We start from the raw sequence: 20,831 nt of genomic DNA, 5'->3' as shown, positions 1-20,831 counted from the left end.
CATGTGTCAGCTGGTGTATCAACTATGGCGCCTAGTTTGCAGTCATCTGCGAACTTTGTCAGCCACAACCCCCCTATGTTTGCCTGCACATCTGAGAAATAAATGCCGAACAAGAGGGGTCCCAAGACAGATCCCTGTGGGACTCCACTTGTGACTGGCTTAGAATCTGACATAGCTCCAGCTATTCTGACCTTGTGGGTTCTGTCCTTTAGCCAGTTTGCAACCCATCTTGTGACATACGGGTTTACATTTAAGCTGTTGAGCTTGTCTATGATGCTTGAGTGGGGTATTGTGTCGAAGGCTTTTGCCAGGTCCAGGTAGGCTGTATGAACTGCTTTGCCCTCATCGATGGCTCTAGTGACTGTTTCAAAAAAGTCCACCAAGTTCAAAAGGCAGGATCTGCCTTTTACAAAGCTGAACTGGGTAGGGTCAATTGTCTGTAGGTCCCCTATGTCTTTGTTTATAAGTTCCATAATGATCCTTTCCATAGCTTTACAGACCAGGCTGGTTAAGCTTATGGGACGGTAGTTTCCAGGGTCTGTAGAGGTGCCTCCTTTGTGGAGTGGGACCACTGTTGCTGTACGCCAGTGTTCAGGTACATATCCTGTAGTAAGGCTAAGATTAAACAGCATTCTTATGTGCGGGTTTAGCTCCTCTAGGAGTTCACGTAGCACGCAACCCGGGACACCGTCAGGTCCCATTGATGCTGTATTTTTAGCTTTGCTGAGAGCAGCTCTCACCTGGGCATCTGAGATGTCAGGGAGGTTGCATTCAGCTGGGATAAATATTCTTCTTTTGGGGGTGAGGGAGGGGAGAAATTTGCACTGAACCTGTCTGCCAGTATGTTGGCAATATCTGTGGGTTCAGTGTATTTCTTACCATTATGAACTAACTCTGAGCATATCTGAGGGTTTCCGCCCATGTTTCTAACATAGCTGAAGAAGGCCTTGTGGTTTATCTTTAGTGTCCTTAGCGATTTTTCTCTCAAAGTTGGCCTTGGATGATTTTATGATCGAACGTAGTTTTTTGCTAGTGCTGATCAGAGATGTCTTCCCTTTATGGGATTTTGCTCTGTCTTGCAGTAGCTTCCTTCTCTTGTTATAAAGTTTGTTTATGGCTGGGGTCCACCAGATAGGACGCCTGCCTTTGGTGGAAAGGGTCTTGGTTTTATTTGGGATTGCATGATGCATGCATTCTTGGAGATGTCCGTAGAAAGCATTTGTGTAGGATTCAGCAGTGTGAGATGTGGTTTCCACTGGCCCAGGGGGCTTGAAGGAAACCATTTCGGTCTTAAGGAGTGTAAAGTCAGCTTTTGAGAAGTTTCTCACTGTGGTCTTTTGTGCTGGGGGTGGAGGTGGGATATGAATATCTAGGGTCATTAGTTTGTGGTCTGATCTCACTAGTGAGGGGTATACTTCCGATGTTGAGCATTTTGTCCCCATGTTTGTGATGATCAGGTCAAGTATATTATCTCCCCTTGTGGGGGAGGTAATTAGTTGTTCCATTGCATTTGAGTTGATGAATTCCAGGAACCTTTGGGCTAGGGTGTTAGGGCTTGAATAATGCACCCAGTCTATGTTTGGGTAGTTGAAGTCTCCCAATATGATGGTATTTGGTGAGACATTCATATCCTCCAGTGTCTTCAGGAAGGCTGAATGGAGTTCCTGAGATTGAGAGGGTGGTCTGTAGCATGCTACAAGTTGTATAGTAGTTTTGCCTACGGTTAGTTGCACATGGATGGTCTCCGATGCTTCGTGCGTTGCCACTAACCTGGAGGTGTGGGTGTCTTTAATGAATATGGACACTCCCCCTCCCTTTGTGGTTCGGCCCAGGTTTTGGGGCCGAAATGCATGATACGAGGTATAACCTGGTAGAGCTGGGGTGCGCTCAGGAGCATTGAACCAGGTTTCAGTTACTGCACAGACATCGATGCTCTCCATACTGAGGAGTGCTTTGAGAGCCTGCATCTTGAGATTTAGACTTCTGGCATTGAGCAGCATTACCCTTAGTTTTTTTCCTTTTTTGTTTTCTAACGTGGTGGGTTTGTCTTTTGAGCCTTGCCTAAAAAAGGCACTATGGGGGTGGCAAGAGCCTTAGCCAATATCCGGAAGCCCAGTGGTGACAGGTGCAAGCCGTCCCTTGCGAAGCAGCGTGGCTTGTCCAGCATGTCATCCCAGGCAGACAGACAGACATTGGATCCCCCTAGAATGACACCAGTAATTGAGCCAATTATTAAAGTTGATCATCTTGTCTTTGTATTGTAGCATCATTCTTGGTGAGGGCAAGATGCTGCTCAGGGTCAGAGTCATACCGGCCTGGGCTACATAATCAGAGAGCTCCTCTATGTCTCTTTTCATGTAGTCCAGGGAGGTACATCTCAGGTCATTCACGCCGGCATGGACAATGACGGAGTCATATTTGTACTTGCTTTGGAGTGACCTGAGTGCTTGTGTTATGTGGCGGATCCTAGCACCCGACAGGCAGCTCACCATTACCCTCTCCTTGTTCAGCCTGGTAAGCGGAACGTCAGTGTGTCTGACTATAGAGTCACCTATTACTAGTGTATCAGGCATGGGGTTTCACCTTAAGGGCTGTGATTGTTTGGCACACTGACTTAGTGAACTATGTTTTGCATGTGCTGTGTTTTGAGGTGGTGGTTTCTTGGATGTCTGCTTTGGGAGCCTCTGTTGTTTTGGTAAGTTTTTTATTAGAGCCTCCGAGTATGTCTTTGTGTTTTTATGTGTTTGGTTTGCAGTTGTGGTTGGTTTATGTGAGACTGGGTTTGTTGTGTGTGTGGTTACCTTCTCCTCCTGTCTGGTCTTGCTAGTCCTGAGTTGAGAGAGTTCAGCCTCCAGTTTGGCTATATAGTTGCATCTCTCACATGTGTTTGTGTTTGTTGGGAGGAGGAGAGGGTTGTCTGTGTACATGAGACAATTGTAACATTGTCTCAGGATTCCCAGATTAACCAGCTGAACTGGGGAGGACATCAGTAATATACCACTCGACATGCCAGAATAGTATAAGGGAGTGATGTGAAACTGGGTCAGAGAGGACTTTGAAGGGAAGTGGGTATTAACACAGGTTGTAGTTGGATGTAGTGCTTACTTTAGTTTAAGAGTGCTTCACTTGAAAGAAAGGTTTTAGGAGCAAGTGCTAGGCTTATAATATAGCAAATAGACTGATTTTGTTGAAAGTAGAGCTTTCTTAAGGGAAAAACTGAAGTGCAGACTTGGCGGAGCCAGGAATAGTTTAAGCCTGTGTAACCGGCCCTGCGCTATGCTCACAATCGCGCAAAGCCGCACAAACGCGGATTTTAAACAGGGAACTTCAAAAAGAGCTAGAAATGGTCCAAAACGACCAATTACTACAAGCTCTTGTGCTGAGGTCACTCCTTCAGGGACAGATAGGCTGCTCAAGGCTCCCCACTCCCACTGATGAGCAAAGAAACTTCCTTCTATCCAAGTAAGGCAATGGACAACACAGGAACTACACCACAGTCCAGAATACAGCAAAGCCTGTATACTGGTCTAAACTAGTCGAGAAAAGGCGGGAAAACAAGGATTTTTTGGGGGGGGGGTTTGTTTTTTGAGTTAGAAAGTACACAGAAATGCAGGAAACAGTAATAAATCAATTACACAGGCTAGCACACTTTAGTGGGCAGCCTCAACAGTTAAATTTAACAAACAAACTTTCGACCAACTGTAACTTAAGTGCAGATAATGTACAATGCAAAAAACAGGTAATAAAGCAGTTTAAACTTGTTCAAAGTAAGAAAAAGAAGGTTGCTTAGTTAAAACAGCAAACAAATACTTAGATCAGGAAAGTAGTTGCTTTTCTCAGTTCTCTGCTGCTAGCACCACTCTGCAGGACCACGAGGAGCTGTTTCTGAGTAGTATAGCCAGAAAAAATGCTCAGAGGCGGATTTTAAACAGGGAACTTCAAAAGAGCTAGAAATGGTCCAAAATGACCAATTACTACAAGCTCTTGTGCTGAGGTCACTCCTTCAGGGACAGATAGGCTGCACAAGGCTCCCCACTCCCACTGGTGACCAAAGAAACTTCCTTCTATCCAAGTAAGGCAATGGATAACACAGGAACTACACCACAGTCCAGAATACAGCAAAGCCTGTATACTGGTCTAAACTAGTCGAGAAAAGGCGGGAAAACAAGGATTTGTTTTGGGGTTTTTTTGTTTGTTTTTTGAGTTAGAAAGTACACAGAAATGCAGGAAACAGTAATAAATCAATTACACAGGCTAGCGCACTTTAGTGGGCAGCCTTAACAGTTAAATTTAACAAACAAACTTTCGACCAACTGTAACTTAAGTGCAGATAATGTACAATGCAAAAAACAGGTAATAAAGCAGTTTAAACTTGTTCAAAGTAAGAAAAAGAAGGTTGCTTAGGTAAAACAGCAAAAAAATACTTAGATCAGGAAAGTAGTCGCTTTTCTCAGTTCTCTGCTGCTAGCACCACTCTGCAGGACCACGGGGAGCTGTTTCTGAGTAGTATAGCCAGAAAAAATGCTCAGAGGCGGATTTTAAACAGGGAACTTCAAAAGAGCTAGAAATGGTCCAAAACGACCAGTTACTACAAGCTCTTGTGCTGAGGTCACTCCTTCAGGGACAGATAGGCTGCTCAAGGCTCCCCACTCCCACTGGTGAGCAAAGAAACTTCCTTCTATCCAAGTAAGGCAATGGACAACACAGGAACTACACCACAGTCCAGAATACAGCAAAGCCTGTATACTGGTCTAAACTAGTCGAGAAAAGGTGGGAAAACAAGGATTTTTGGGGGTTTTTTTTGTTTTTTGAGTTAGAAAGTACAGAGAAATGCAGGAAACAGTAATAAATCAATTACACAAGCTAGCGCACTTTAGTGGGCAGCCTCAACAGTTAAATTTAAAAAACAAACTTTCGACCAACTGTAACTTAAGTGCAGATAATGTACAATGCAAAAAACAGGTTGCAGAACCTCATAGTAAGGGAACCCCCCCCCCCACCATGAAATATGTAATTTGACCATCATGTGGCGGCAGTGGTCAAAAAAAGCCTTTTACTTGGTTCATCTCGTAAGTAAAGGGATTGAATCCAGAAAAAAAGAGGTCATTACCTCCCTGTACTCCTCCCTCATTAGACCTATAATTGAGCATAACTCCCCGTTTGGTATCTACCTCTCCAAATACCTGCACCAACTGGAAAGGCTACAGAAATACTTCACAAAGAGAATCCATGGCTTCCAACACCTGTATTATGTGGACAGGCAGAAATCACTATCACTTTACTCTGTATCATACAGATTGCTCAGAGGTGATCTGTGTCTCACCTACAAGGCAATATCAAACCCTGCCCTACTGGAGATGCTCCATATCGGTAAGTCTAACTCCTTGCACATTACCCGCTCAATAAGCTTAAATCTAATATGCAACATCAACAAAACCTGCTGGAGAGACAGGTTTGTCTCCCAGAGGCAGCCCCATCTCTGGAATAGAATTCCCATACATGTCAAGCAGAGCACCTCGCTGATCCTCTTTAAGCGCAAGCTTGATGAGTGGATGGGAAACCACAAATTTGTCCCAGAGGTTCAAACGTTGTCCCGCATTGACAAGGGTGACAAGTGCTGACTGAGGTTTCTTTTTTGGGGATAAGCTCTTGGCTAGGCTTGTAAGGGCCCCAGGCCCTTTAGCCTAGTAACAAAGTTCAACCATTACATGATTTGTGCAACTATACCATTAATGAAAATCACCAACATTTCAGCACACAATGAAATGTGTTCACCGATGAATCCTATAGCACACACACACACACACACATATATATATATATATATATATATATATATATATATATATATATATAGTTTGCTATCTCACTCTGTCAAGTAATGACTTACTCAAAAAAACATTGAAAAGTTAAACAGTGTGTATGCCAAATAATGAAAGCTGTAATGCTGACACGTTGATATTCGACATTATCCAACGTACCTTGCCTTCCAGTGATTTCCAACTAACATTTTGTGCAAGCCCCCCTGCACCCTCCATTTGAGGGGTTCGTCCCCACCCCCCCTGCTATTTATATATACAAACTCTGAGATCACACTACAGTGAAGAAAAGGGTCAATTTCCCACTCCCCACTGTAGTTCAATCTTCAAGCAGAACGTCGACCTCACAACAGCAAACACACACTAGTATTCGCTGTTGTGGAGTTGAACATATTCGGTTCAGCTTTACATACACTTGAAAACAGCCCTTCGACCATCCCAGTTTGCATGACTGCCATCTGAAATTATGATAGTAGACGTGTGTGTGTGTGTGTGTGTGTGTGTGTGTATATATATATATATATATATATATATATATCTATGGTTCCCCTTAACAAGATCGAATTACTGAAAGCTCTCGAAACTCATAAGATCGAGTTCAAAATCTCAAGTTTCAGTAACTCGGAATTGTAAAAAATTAGATTAAGGGTTTTACTTACCTTTTGGTAGGGGGTTGGGTCCCTCTGTACTGTTCCTTCTTTAATGTGCAGGTTTCATGACTGCACTTCAGCGGAGGAATGGAAAGTGTCCTGTTGTGTGATTATGCATATAGTGCGTAATGGTACATTTCCATCTCCTTTGCTGTAGTGCGATCTTTGAGTTGGTATATTTAAGTCGGGGGGTGTGGGGGGCCACTTCACAATTTCGAGTATATGAATACTTGAGATTTTGGGCTCGGGCTTCTGCATTTAGAGTATTCATAAATTCGATCTTGTGAAGAGGACCATATATATATATATATATATATATATATATATATATATATATATATATATATATATATACACACACACACACACACACACATGATTATGGTACATTTTATCAAAGTGCATAAGCATCAAAACAGTGAACTTATGCTGGCACTTTCAAAAGAATTTAATCACCCCCCCCCCCAAAAAAAAAAGCTGAATATCCGAAAGTTAAAAAGAAAGTTAGAGAGATTCCTTTTACAGATGCTAAACCATAAACCAACAGACCAGATATGTCTGAATAGTGATCTGTTGAGGAACAGTTTTTTCATAAGCTAATATGTAGGATTAAGGTTGAGGAAGGGGCAAGATCTTGGTCAGCATGCATACAATAAAATGATCATGGGGATTTTGCTCCTTTCCCCTAAATGTTCCACTATATGACTGCAAACTAGGAGCCATAATCGAAACTCCTATCGGTGTGGACATCCTATAAAGGGGCCTCACTGAGACAGATGCCTGGTGTCAAAACCATGGCCTCAAGAGCAATGCCAAAAAGTGCATTGTCATCCCCTTTGGCAAAAACTCTGTACCCATGAGCTACCACATAGGTGGTAGTCTACTTAACACCGAAAGTGAGATGAGACCTTGGGACACAGGTGGACAATAGTCTCTCCTTTGATAATCACATTGCCACAGTAGTCAGGAAATCCTTCTGCATGGCACACCTCATCACAAATGGCTTCTCATCCAGGAAAAAAGAGGTCATTGTTCCCCTCTACTCATCACTCATTAGACCCATTATAGAGTACAACGCCCCTTTTGGTATGTACCTCACAAGACATCTACAACAACTGGAAAGGCCACAGAAATACCTCACTAAGAGGATTACTGGCCTCAAGCAGATGCCCTACACAGACCATCTCAAAAAACTCCAGATTTACTCTGTCGCATATCGCCTACTCAGAGGCAATCTCTGCCTAACATACAAAGCTATGTCAAACCCAGAGCTGTTGGACATGGTCCACTTAAAGAAATCCCAATCCCTCCGAGATACACGCTCTAGGGAACTAAACCTTGTCACCACAATAAACAGAACATGCTGGAGGGATAGATTCCTGTCTCAAAGACTTCCCATACTCTGGAACAAACTACCTATCTCTATCAAACAAAGCTCCTCATTAGCGCTCTTCAAGAAAAATCTAGATGACTGGATGGGAAATATGTGACTGGATGGGAAATAGGAAATTCACCCCGGGGATCACCTCTTTGGCTCTACTCGACTGCGGCACAGGAAAATCATTTTCTTGGGTGGCAAAAGCCAGGGTACCTTTTTGGCTAGGCTTGTATAGGCCCTAGGGCCGATAGTCTAGTACCTACATATGAACCTATAGAAAACACTCAGACACACCCAGCACTATATCGATCTACTAACCTAGCCCTTTCTGTAACCCTAAATTGCAAACACACACAAACACTCCAAAACATATTGTGACCCTACTGCCATTTGACATACTTAGTCACGTTCTCCAAAACATCTACACACAAACTCCACAGAATCTGACCACTTTACTAGTCCCTACTCTACACATATGCCACAAACATTTGCACACACACTTCCATCACACTTACCATTACTTTAAAATATTCAAAATTCCCGTTTCTGACATCAATGGCACTTGAGATAATATCCATTAGATCAAATTCCACCAGCAAAGTACTGTCAACAAAACTGTAGTTTGAAACACTGTCCAGTACCCATATACATGGATAGGTTTATGTCCATTCATTGAAGTCCACTATCTCCAATGTCTGTTTTATTGGAGGAAAACTATTAAAAATGTACTAATTAAACAGAGGTGAAATGTCCAAATAAGTGTTTCTGAATCTAGGAACAAACAGGAGGGCTTAAGGGACAGGTAAGTGTCTAGAAGCCTGGAGACAAGTCTGGAAAAGGAGCACTCTGTGCTAAGATAAATAAACTGAATATTCTTTTTAGGAAAATGCAGTGTTATCGATTAAAAAGTGCCACAGATAGAACTTAGTAGGAACTCATGTCTGCTGAGATAAACAGTGGTAGAAGTTGTACAATGGACACCATTTTCACAGTGATTATTAAGTCCAGTCAAGTAGACCTTGCTTTATAATATATCAGATTTTGAATACTGTATGATGCTTATAGTTGTGTGTTTAGGCTGTTTATAATGTATAAATATCATGAAGGTCAAACAGTGTGGAATACAGCAAAATGCATAATAATTTAGAGATGTGTACAGTATTAATACCTTATATGTTGATGTCATGACAATGTGCAGTCTGGTAACACTGCCAAATAACATGACATTCATCTTGGGGGTAACTAATCATTTAAGTGATTAAGACAGCAAAATGTCAGTAATTTCAGACTGAACTGACTGACACACAACTATCATTTTGATTATTGTCTGGCCTGATAGGTTAGGCCATCATAATAAATCAAACAAAAAGCTTAGTTCTAAACAATCAATATTCAGGAAAATAGCAAATTGATTATTTACAGAAGCCAGTGTGTTTCCTCTGGTTCATACCAAGTTTCATGCTGTTAAGTAATGTAATTTATTTATTTATTTTTTATTTTATTTATTAACTGTGCAAGTAAACTGGTCCTCTTCAGAAAGAAAAATTGTAAATGTAACACATCAATTGGTATTTTAGTGCACCCAGTGCTTTTCGGAGGTTGGAGGAAATCAGAGTTAACAGAGACAGTCCAGACTTTGTCTGAGGTTAGAAACTGTGGTGGGAGCTATGGCTGAAACCACACACGAATATGAGATAAAGATAGTGTTTTTTTTTTTTAACAAATTTGGGCTGTGCTTTACCACAGTTGCACCAAATCCTGGTAATAATACATGCATGGCAGACCTTTGCCTGTCAGGCATGTATTATCATGACCAATATACAGGTGGCACTACACACTGCAGGGAACTTCAGTTACATAGCAGGCTTGGCAGCGTTTGTGTAATGCTAGGAATGTGTAATAAGATTCATTTAGATACATTGTTTCAGAATTGGCTTGGCAGCATTTGTCTAATGCTAGGAATGTGTAATAAGATTCATTTAGGTACATTGTTTCAGAATTGGCTTGGCAGCATTTGTCTTATGCTAGGAATGTGTAATAAGATTCATTTAGTTACATTGTTTCAGAATTTCATTTCCACATCCTCGCACAGAATATATTCTAATGACTTGTCACAATGGCGTAGTTTCAGGAATCCTAAGTGTATTCCAAAACAACAGCACTTTTTTCAAATATACATGGAATCCCTCCCTAGTTCTAAACAGTTTGTATAGCCTTTCATAGCCACCCTTCCTGTGTTAGGTGGGTAGGCCCCCTAGGAGAACTGAAAATTGTCTGAGCCTTTCTTTAGCTGTCCTTAAGCAATAATGCATAAAAGCTAGAAGCTCCAAACTTTCTAGAACTGAGCACCCCACCTCTAAACTGATTTAGTTTGGAACATATAGGAAGGTAGATCATCAAACAATTGTGGACAGTCAAAGCTTTGCCCATAAAAATTTTCCAATCACCATACACCCTTGAGCCATCTTAAGCTACAGATACCCTCTGCCCCTTGCCACATTGACTATTTCACCTAATTGCCAATTTACAGATACCTTAATTGAAACTGCAACTTCCCTTTAGCTGTGGTTGACATGAATTTCCCCCTACCAGAACCCTTTTAGAAACCGTCATTGTCTACATTGCAGCTTACATTACTAAAAGCACAAACAATCTGTGTTTACATTGTTGAATAATACTCTGAATGTTTTCTTCTGTGGAGATTTGAGCCCTCTCACATTAATAGAAACACACTTAACCATGTAGGAAAAGAAACCAGATAAACCATAAAAGTTTCAACAATTATCCATTGTTAGAAAAGTGCAAGTTGGGTTGATAAGCAATGCCCAACACCTACAAAAATGATAACAAAATAGAAGATGTTATGGAAGAAATGCTGTCTCATTGTTCAGTATCAAAAACTGCTTACAACCTCTAAAAAAGCAAAAAAAAAAAAAAAAAAAAAGAAAAAAGAAAATGCTTTGCCACAGTTAACAGAATCACTTCACCATACCTTAACTGTTTTTTCCTCTTTCTTGTTTTATATATCAAAAAATCTTTTGATACCCTTCACAGCCAAAACTGGAGAGGTTGGTTGAGGTGTCCATTAAGCTGTCATCTTCCTTGGAAATGCAAACTGGTTTAGTTCCATCACCAAAGCCAATCACTTCACTAGTTAACATGTTATACTTGTTCAGTGGAACTGGGTCATCTACAAAGAGCTTCTTTGCAGGCATTTATTTTACTCCTTCCAGCCTTGGGGCTATCTCATCCTTCTGTGGTCTGATTACTGCTCCATTGGTATTGTTGTGGGCCTCCCTCACAGCTCCCTATTCAGGATTCTTATTTTGCTGGTCCTTCTGCCTTATTATGTTTGGCGGGGATCCAGGTAACATTCCAAGGTCCAGTAGTTACAATTTTAGAGCCTCTGATCATTTAATTATGCAGATTTGCAGTCAGCAGTGTGTTCTTTAAGAAGGAGAGAACTGAGTCTACTATGGAAAAATACTACCCTTTTGCCATGATACCTCATTAAATACTTTTCTGCTGGATATTTAAAGGCTACTGAGGTATTATTCTGATAGCACATGGATTGAATGGAGTCAAAACTGTGACATTTATGCATGGTACCTACAGCAAACTCATGAAATAGGCTCCACTTTTTGTTCCAGCATCAGGAAGGGTTTATCCACTTTCTGTCAGCTATCCAGAAATTTGCAGAATGTCCAGAATTCTTCCTCATATTTCTGGTCTGTTTCTCATACAATTTGTGGTTTTCTGACAAATCACTGTGCATTGAAGTCACCAAATAATGACAGAAATATGATTCTCAGACTTCCTATCCTTCAGAAAATGTATGCTAATGTAAAATCTGTTATTCTATCAAATTACTAAGTTTATAAGAACAATATTTAAAATCTGTCACTGCTTTGGGGCATTTGTTCTCCATTATTTTTGACTTTGTTCAGAATTCTTGCACTAAGAGTTGGAGATGAATGCCTTTAGTAGTCCTTAGCACAAACTCTTTGTCAGCCCAGCCTAAGACTTTGAAGATTATCTGTCTTGGATGAGTTCCCTTTGAGCCAAGCAGACAAAGGGAGTAACGATCCATTTCAAAAGTGATTGGTTGTGACAGTGATGAGGTACATTAAGGTCTTCAGCCAGGTATTCTTTAGAAGGAATTTGGGTGCCCGCATTTCTACTGCTTTGGAAATCATAGTAGATGAAGGTTGTATTAGTACTGCTTTTTCTTCCCAAGTCTTCTATTTTTTCCCGCAGTCTACCAGTTTTATCCTCGACCTTGCCTGGAATTCATTCATGTTTACCAGTCTTCTGCATTTGGGATGAAGTAGCAGATTCAGGAGCTGGCATTTTGGCTATACACTTTTCCAGTGATAACCATTTTCCATGTTATGGTAAGATGATCCATCTGCCTATCCCACGTTTATCACTTTATGTAAATATTCTCTGCATGGCAACAACAAAAAGTCTTCCAATGTTGGTAATTCTTTAACAGTGTGCTTATTGAAGCTTACTTGCGTCTTACAATCTCAGAAAAGCTTACCTGATGGTCATTAAAGCATTGCTACTTAAAGACAGAGCAAGAGGCACTGCAACAACATGCATTTTCTGAATAATAAGAAGCATAAATCAACTGTAAAAAATATGACAGAAAACCAGAACATTCTGCAAAATCAAGGACATATGAAAAGACACTGTAGTACTTGTGTCTACCTTGGATGGGGGTACTCTGCACACTTACACTGCATAACTGCTCCTTGCCTTGCTTTGCTTGGACACTTCCAGAGTCACTACATGGGGGAGTGGGGTGGAACAAGTATGTCACAATTTGAAATGCCTCTGGCTGACGGTGATGGCCCTGACACATTTGTCATACCTCTCAACCTCAGAGCAAGAAATCTGGGCAAAGCCATAAACAGAAGTGGGACAAAGGCCCAAAAATAAGGACAATTTTAAAATATTGCTCTTATAAACTTAGAAAGATAATAGAATAGTAGGTCTTGCATTAGTATGAATTTTCTGAAGGGTATGAAATCTGAAACTCAAATGTCTGTCATTATTTTCTAATTTCAATCTTTAATGATTTGTCACTAATTTGCCAAAAAAACACAATTTTATGAAAAACAGACCAAAAATGTGATGCAAAAATATAAAATAGCTACACAAGACAGCTGGAAACCTGTCAAAGAAGGTGCACGTTTTTAATATTAGTACGCTTGAGCAGCTGACAAAAATAAGAGAATCTACATGCATTTCTGAAATAAAAATAATCTACAACTCTGATCATTACAATTATTTATTTATTGTAAATCCTCCAAGTTTTCTTCCAAAATTGCCATTTTGCAGAGGGATTATTAGAGGGAGATCAACATTTTGAACCAATATTGGGGTCATTCGAGAGGTTTGGATATACCCAATTCTATAAAGCAATTTATTAGCGCTTACCTCTCAACATCTTAATGCAGGAAATCTGGACAAGGCCAAATATATTGGGGGAACATACAAACAGTACTAAAAATTGCTCTTGTATAAACTTAGTTGATAGAATAACAGGTCTTGCTTTAGTATTCATTTTTCTGAAGGGTGTGGAGTCTGAAACTCAATGTCTGTCATTATTTAGTGACTTCATTCCCAAATGATTTGTCAGAAAACCACAAATTTTATGAGGAGCAAACCAAAAATAAGAAACAAAAATCTATTCATTCTGCAAAAATCTGGGCTGTTGAGAGGTTGAGTTCATCTGGGGCTGTCTTTGACTTTGCTGCCCTTTCATGGTTGAATGGACTTTCCCCCCTGCAACCATTCCAATGTCCCATTACTTGGCTATTTCACCCCATTTACCATAAACACTGTAATGTGCATACTGCTTTACTTCTACGATGATTTGGATTTCATTTAAAAGTTTAATTTTACATTTTACAGCACAAACACTAATATAGACATCTGCTAAACAAAGCAATGCAGTCTCACAATGAAAATAGATTTAGCATTAAAACTTCTCTGCCCTTGAAACTCACATTCATTGAAACAGCATTGAAACTCACATTCAAAGAAAATACATCTGGCCAATGGCGGATAAAGATTAACTTTGGGCTGTTTTCAAATCGTAGGCCCCTTGCACAAGAAACATACATGTGTTCTCTGATACACTTTCCTGTTTGTATAAAAATTATACTCGTATAATACAGTACAGATGTTAGAGGGCATTTTAAATGTATTGTTTTGAACATTTTTCCAGTAAACAATGAAACAAAATGAATGTACCAGTAATGAAAGAACTGCCCAATTCAGAAGATTTCCATCATAAAAGTCTACTCAAACTTCTACAATCCACCAGTATCAGTAAATATGCACAATCTCTGCAGAAGTAAAAGTCATCTAAATAATTCCACATTAAAGAGATCTGTAACTAATTAAGAGTTTGCTGCTAGCAAACAACTTTATATTTCATTATTTCATCTACAAATAAAGTGCCTGTTGCTCTTGAGGAAGAAATTGCCTATGTTACATTAAAAAAATGATAAACTAATAATATTGCAATAGGGAATGGATGGCAAACTGATAACAAGTTCATAGTTACTAGGTATTTCTGCCAAAGAGGACATTCTCAGGACTACAGCTTGCTCCCACTTTAAAAGTACAACACAGTACAGCATCAGCAAAGCCATCTACATACTGCGTGAGTAGAACCCACAGCCTTCTGCATGAAAAGCAAGTACGCTACCTGTTGTGTTATTAATAATGCAGACTCAGCATAAGCAGCACTAAACATCTCTTCCCCTTAAGCTCTCAGCTTCTTTTAAAATCCACTCGGCACTCAACTGTATCTCTCAACTTTGCATTACAAGAAATCTGTAAAAAGGTAAAATTTATTGGGGGGGATAAAAGCCCAAAAAACAGGCAGACATTTTAAACATTGCTTGTATAATCTTGGAAAGTTGCTAGAATAAAATGCTGTGCTACCGCCATGCATTTCACTGCCAAGACTTGAACTTAGGATCCTGTGCACTACAGTCAGAGCAACATACCACTACACTAAATCAGTTGTTTCTTGAAAGACAGGAAGACTGAAACTTAAATGGCTATCATTTAGTGAATTCAGTTCTCACCATAGCTCTCAACCTCTTAGCACAAAACACCCGTACAAAGCTAATAATGGGGGAATACAGCCCCCAAACATATTCAGTGAATTCAGTTCTTACCATAGCTCTCAACCTCTTAGCACAAAAACCTGGACAAAGCCAATAATGAGGGAATACAGCCCCAAAATAGGGACAAATTTCAAATATTGATCTTAAAAATGAATAATGCTTATTTAAAACACTGTTTAGAATTAAAAATTGTACCAAAAGGCTTAAGGGTTTGTAAATACCCGAACAATATGGTTGAAGGGACTGAATTTTGTGAGGATTTACTGAATGCATTTGATCAGTGTGGTTTTGAAATAATGAGAGCTATAATTAAAAATAACACACGTGAAATGGAGAAATTATATGATAAAATTGATAAAATAAATCATGGTGTTACAAATGATTTATTGTTTAAGGTAGAGGAAGAGAGGGCAAAGTATAACAAATTGATTAAAAATTTGGAATCAAAATGTGTGGAGGTACAGAAAAGGAAATTAGGAAAGATTCAGAGAGACACTAAAGAATATAAGAACAAAACCCACTACCCCAAGCCAAAATCTTGGACTAGGAGATGGAATGGCTATAGTGAAAATGAATTTCAGGAAGGAACAACACATATGGATGTGTACCCCATAGAAAATGATTCTAGTTTTTCTGATTTTCCTCCGCTCAGGAGGTCAGAAAGACTTATGGATAAAGAACCGGTAGTATATAATACAAAAAACTACAGGGGGAGGGGTTGGAGACCCCAGGGGAGGAACGAAACGAGATGGAATTAGTAAATTATATTACACAGGATGGTAATAGATGGACATGTCAGGATTTTAGTATATATAATTATAGTAATGTTGCTGTTAACAAAACTTTGTTTGAATTGTTATCAAAAGGATTTGGTTTTATACCTAGACAAAGAACTAATATTTTTAAACTGTTAATTGATGTGAAATTATTTTTAAGAAAGAAAAATTTAGAACTTTTATTCAATGGAAAGGTAACTAAGTCCAAAGAAAATAGTTTGGTACGTAGTAGTACATTCAATCCACCACTGCACCCCCAATTGAGGAATTTTGAACTAAAACTTGAAAATGAATTAAGGACTGGTTTGAAAAAACAATTTGTACACCCTAACTTAACATCTTCTGAACAGGAAGTTTTAAATGTTTTAATAAACAACAAAAATTTAAGGGTGATGAAACTGGACAAGGGTGGGGGGTGTAGTATTTATGGATTGTATTCAATATGAAGGTAAAATGATGGAGATTTTGTGTGACACTGAAAAATATTCTAGAACATCAATTAATGAAATCAACATTGCATATAGGAAAATACAGTTAGTATTATATGACTTATTAATTGAAGGATCTATAGATATGCAACATATAAATATTTGCTTGTTGAAAAACCAAAAGTCCCTTCTATATTTGGAATTCCTAAGGTGCATAAAAATAGTAATGATCCACCACTTAGAGCCATTGTTTCGGCTAATGGTTCAGTGACTGCACCTTTAGCTAAGTATATAGATACTAAGGTGAAGGGGTTGGTGTTGAACAACCCTAACATATTACAAGATTCATGGGACTTCCTTAGGAGACTAAATCCCTCTTTATACAGTGAAAAGTTGGCCTTTGGCACTTTAGATGTAGTGGACCTATTCGCTAGCATACCACATGACGTTGGTATGGAATGGTTTGAGGAGATGTTAATTAGTTTTAAAGAGATTACCCCAAGTGAGTTCAGAACAATATTGACCCCGATGGAAATAGTGTTGAAAAATAATTTTATTTTCTTTCAAGGAGAGTACTTCAAGCAAGAGAAAGGAGTGGCCATGGGGGCACATTGTGCCCCCACTTATGCTAACATCATTATGGCCTATTGGGAGAACAATTTTCTCCTGACCTCTCCTTTTAGTGAGTATTGGACCTTGTACGGAAGGTTTCTTGACGATTTATGTTTTTTGTAGGACAGGAAATCTAGACAATTTTATGAAATTTGTTGAATATTTGAATGGAACAACTAATTTTTTGGATTTCACCCACAGATATGACACACAGGAACTAATATATTTAGATGTCAATATCAAGAAAGCCAATGGAAATTTTGTATCTAAAATACACAGAAAAGAAACATTCTCTAATTCTTATCTACACTTCACTAGTTCACATCCTTTGTATCAGAAGAAGGGATTGTTGAAAGGCCAGTTGGTTCGGATGAGTAGAATGACTTCAGTAGATGAAATTTTTACAAATGAATGTATTAAATTAAAGGAGTTATTCATGAACAGGGGATATCCTAGTAATTTATTTGATGCATTATTGAATGAAGTACTGTGTGAAAGAAAGGGCAGATTTGCTCCTATTATAGGAAAAAACATCTCCTTTTATAGAAACAGGTGACACTCCAGTAGATAATTCTAATAAGGATTATAATATGGGATTTGTTATGAATTATGACGGACAATCAAGTGTAGTAAGAAAGGTTATGGATAGAGAATGGAATAATTTTTCTAAGATATCAGATTTAAAACATATTTTTGAAAAACCATTAACGTACATATATCGTAGAGGGAACACTATTAAGAACATGCTGGACAAAGGCATCCATAATATCAACTATGACAAAGCAACAAGAACTAGAAAAGGTCTACATAAATGTGGTTGTTGTAGCTATTGTTCATATTTAAAAACTGGAGATTCCATTTTTTTACAAGCAAGGAAAAGGAAATTAAGTTTGGATATTTATGTTAACTGTAATACAAAAGGCATAATATACCTAGCTATGTGTAAAGAATGTGATTCGTACTATGTGGGTAAAAGTGAAAGAAAATTAAAACAAAGAATATATGAACATATGTATGATATCAGAAATAAATGTGAAAATAATGCACTTTACAAACATAGCATGGTATGTAAAACATCAGTATTTCAATTTTTTGTGTTGGAAGTAGTTCATGTGGATCCCAGGGGAGGTATGTGGGAGACACTAGTAGAATATAGGGAACTATACTGGCAGCTATCACTAGAAGCCAATAGACCTCCGGGTCTTAATGACATGATATCTTTAGCTCCATTTTTAAAATTGAGATCAGCCAAGCTAAATTTATAGAAAAAACTGCTATCATTAAGAACATATATTATAAAAGGTTTTATTTGACTTGTGATGTTATGTGTGATTTGGGCCACATGAGGGAGCCAAAGACAACAACATAAATTTATTCTGTATATACTTTTTGTATTTTTAAATGATTTTTATAGTTTAAATACATTTTATTTAAATGTAAGTTATTTATGACAATTTTAAAAAAATGTTTTTAAAATCAATTTTAAGAATATGATGTGTTTTTTAATATATGAAAGTGATTTTTATCAACTTAAAGTAAAATGGATTTTAAAATAACACTGACATGACCATATAAGGACAGTTTTTAATGACATCCTGTTGTTTACATTAATTGATTAATTGATTTATTTGGTTTAATTGTAATTAGTGTGCCTATATAAAGGGAATTATGGGATTGTGAAATTTATCTGATGAAGTTGATGACGAAAACGTTACTTGTACTTTTACAGCGTTAAGTGTGGGTATTTTCACTTTGTGTTCGGTGTTTGGAACTGAATAAACTGTTGCCTATATCCAGCTCGACTGTGGTGCTTTCTACTTGGTTATTGATCTTAAAAACTTAGAAAATTGCTAGAATAAAAGGTTTTGTGTTACCATGTACTTTCTGAAGAATATGAAGTCTGAAATTCAAATGCCTGTCATTATTTAGTGAATTCAAAATCCAAAAAAACACAGATTTTATGAGGAACAGAACAAAACAAAAATATGAGGCAAAAATCTGAATAGCTTTTTCACAAGTGGTGGTGGGTAAGGAATTCAGGCTCTTGCTACCTGCACCCAAGGTACAGGGTTTGAGCCTGAGTTTCTGTCTAGTCACCAGGTATATTTAACTGGGGCATCACACACACACACACACACACACACACACACACACACACACACACACACACACACACACACACACACACACACACACACACACACTACCTGGGTTTGGAGTCTGTCAACTTCAAAATCCCTGCAGCAGCTTCAGAGTCCACTCGTCAGCTTCAAAATCCTTTCCTGCAGCAGTCTCAGCCCTTTGCAATACAAGTCCCAGTGTGAAATACAAAAGTCCTTCCCATGAGGGCAGCTATCCAGACTGCAGATGTTGCAGTCTGATCCCCTTCTAGTCTATGCAGTTGTAACCGCATAGACTTCTGGGCATCTCTGTAGTCTGATGCCTTCTTCCTAATCTGGACTGCTGTTTAACTAGTCCGTTTTCTTGCACGCATGTGTGGAGTTCCAGGAATGCCGAGCACACATGCGTGGAGTTCCGGGACACACTATCATTTTTTTTTTTAATTTCATTTTTCTTTTCTTTTTACAGCTGGGGGCTGCAGTCCAATAGCACGAGCCACCCCTGATCCACCCACCCACCTATCTATCCATCCATCCATCCACCCACCCGCCCACAACCCCTTTTTCCATTTCTACACATGGGGTCAGGTTATGACTTTGACAGTCTGAAGCTAGATGTTGTTTTGAAAAATGTAGACAAGCTAAATGTAAGAAAAAGTACTTAAATATACAATGCAGAATGGTAAAGCAGAACTAACCTAAGCTCAAGAGCGAAGGGAAAATTTAAGTTATCAAAGAATTGCTTTACAGTCTTGGGTTTTAGGCAGCTCTCCTCTTGTTTTTAGCCCAGTGATCAAGGAGAAGGCACTTATATTCACAAATTAATGTTAAAGAAGAAAGTTGTGTACTATATTCTGTTAATTCCAGCTAAGTTTGGAGGAACTGGTCTCTCTCATGTAAAACTTTATATTCAGTTATTGTCACTCTAAAATCTTTTAAACTGCCAGGGAAAGGCCACATCTCTTTGGGCCAAGCTGGAAACAACTGTTCTGGGTAGTGCTTCTAATCTCTTATTGTTATGGACTTCACCCCATTCGAAATCTGTTACTACAGGCTGGTAAAATTTGGACTCTATACATAAGATGTTAGAGAATATATGTCTAAATCTATATAGATCAGTTTTTAGGACAAAGGGAAATCCATATAAAGGGACATCAAGGTCTACTGATATATGAGAAGCCAATATTCAGGTAATGATAGGTTGGAAAAGGAATATCTTTTCCTAAATCACTTGTTTATGTTGGCAGGTGATAAAATTAGCTTTTAAAGACTTGCAGAGGCTTCATGGGCTTCATCATCATCATTTTATTCAACTTAATTATGTGGCCCTGCATTCTCCCCTTAGAAATCAGACTAAGCTAGATGCTACATCAGCTTAGGAGATCGTTCTGAAGGTTTTTAACTTAGGCCATAGGGGAATTACATCAATTTATATTAAGCACTTTCAATATGAGAAAAAGGAATAGTATTACAGTAAGAATATTTACATTCATAAAGCAGTTTATGGATTGAGAGAGGATAGCTATATTGATAATAAATAGCTTTCTACTTTATTCCATCTTCCTTGCCTGCTTTATCTATGGAAACATTGCCTTTAGTTTGTGCATAATGATTACTGGACTCCAGTGACAGCAGATGTTTAAGTTTTATTTTCATTGCTTTATTTGAAGAACATTGTAGTCACAGTGCCTATGTAGACCATAAATGTTGGTCTTGCACATATATTAAATATGTTAGTTTTATATTTTTCCTGCAATCAAAAGGACTCATAAATCAGATTTGAATTTTTCTATTTTTGCTTTGATTTTTGGTTGCTCGTATGAGATTAGTTCCTTATCCCTTCGGGATTCGGGATGTCTAGTCTAGTTCCTAACCATATGCAAAACTCTTCTTGCTT

Source organism: Protopterus annectens, chromosome 7.part0 (genome assembly GCF_019279795.1).
Source record: "Protopterus annectens isolate FY-2018-M chromosome 7.part0, PAN1.0, whole genome shotgun sequence".
NCBI classification, from domain to species: Eukaryota; Metazoa; Chordata; order Ceratodontiformes; family Protopteridae; genus Protopterus; species Protopterus annectens.
This window is presented reverse-complemented; position numbering follows the sequence as displayed.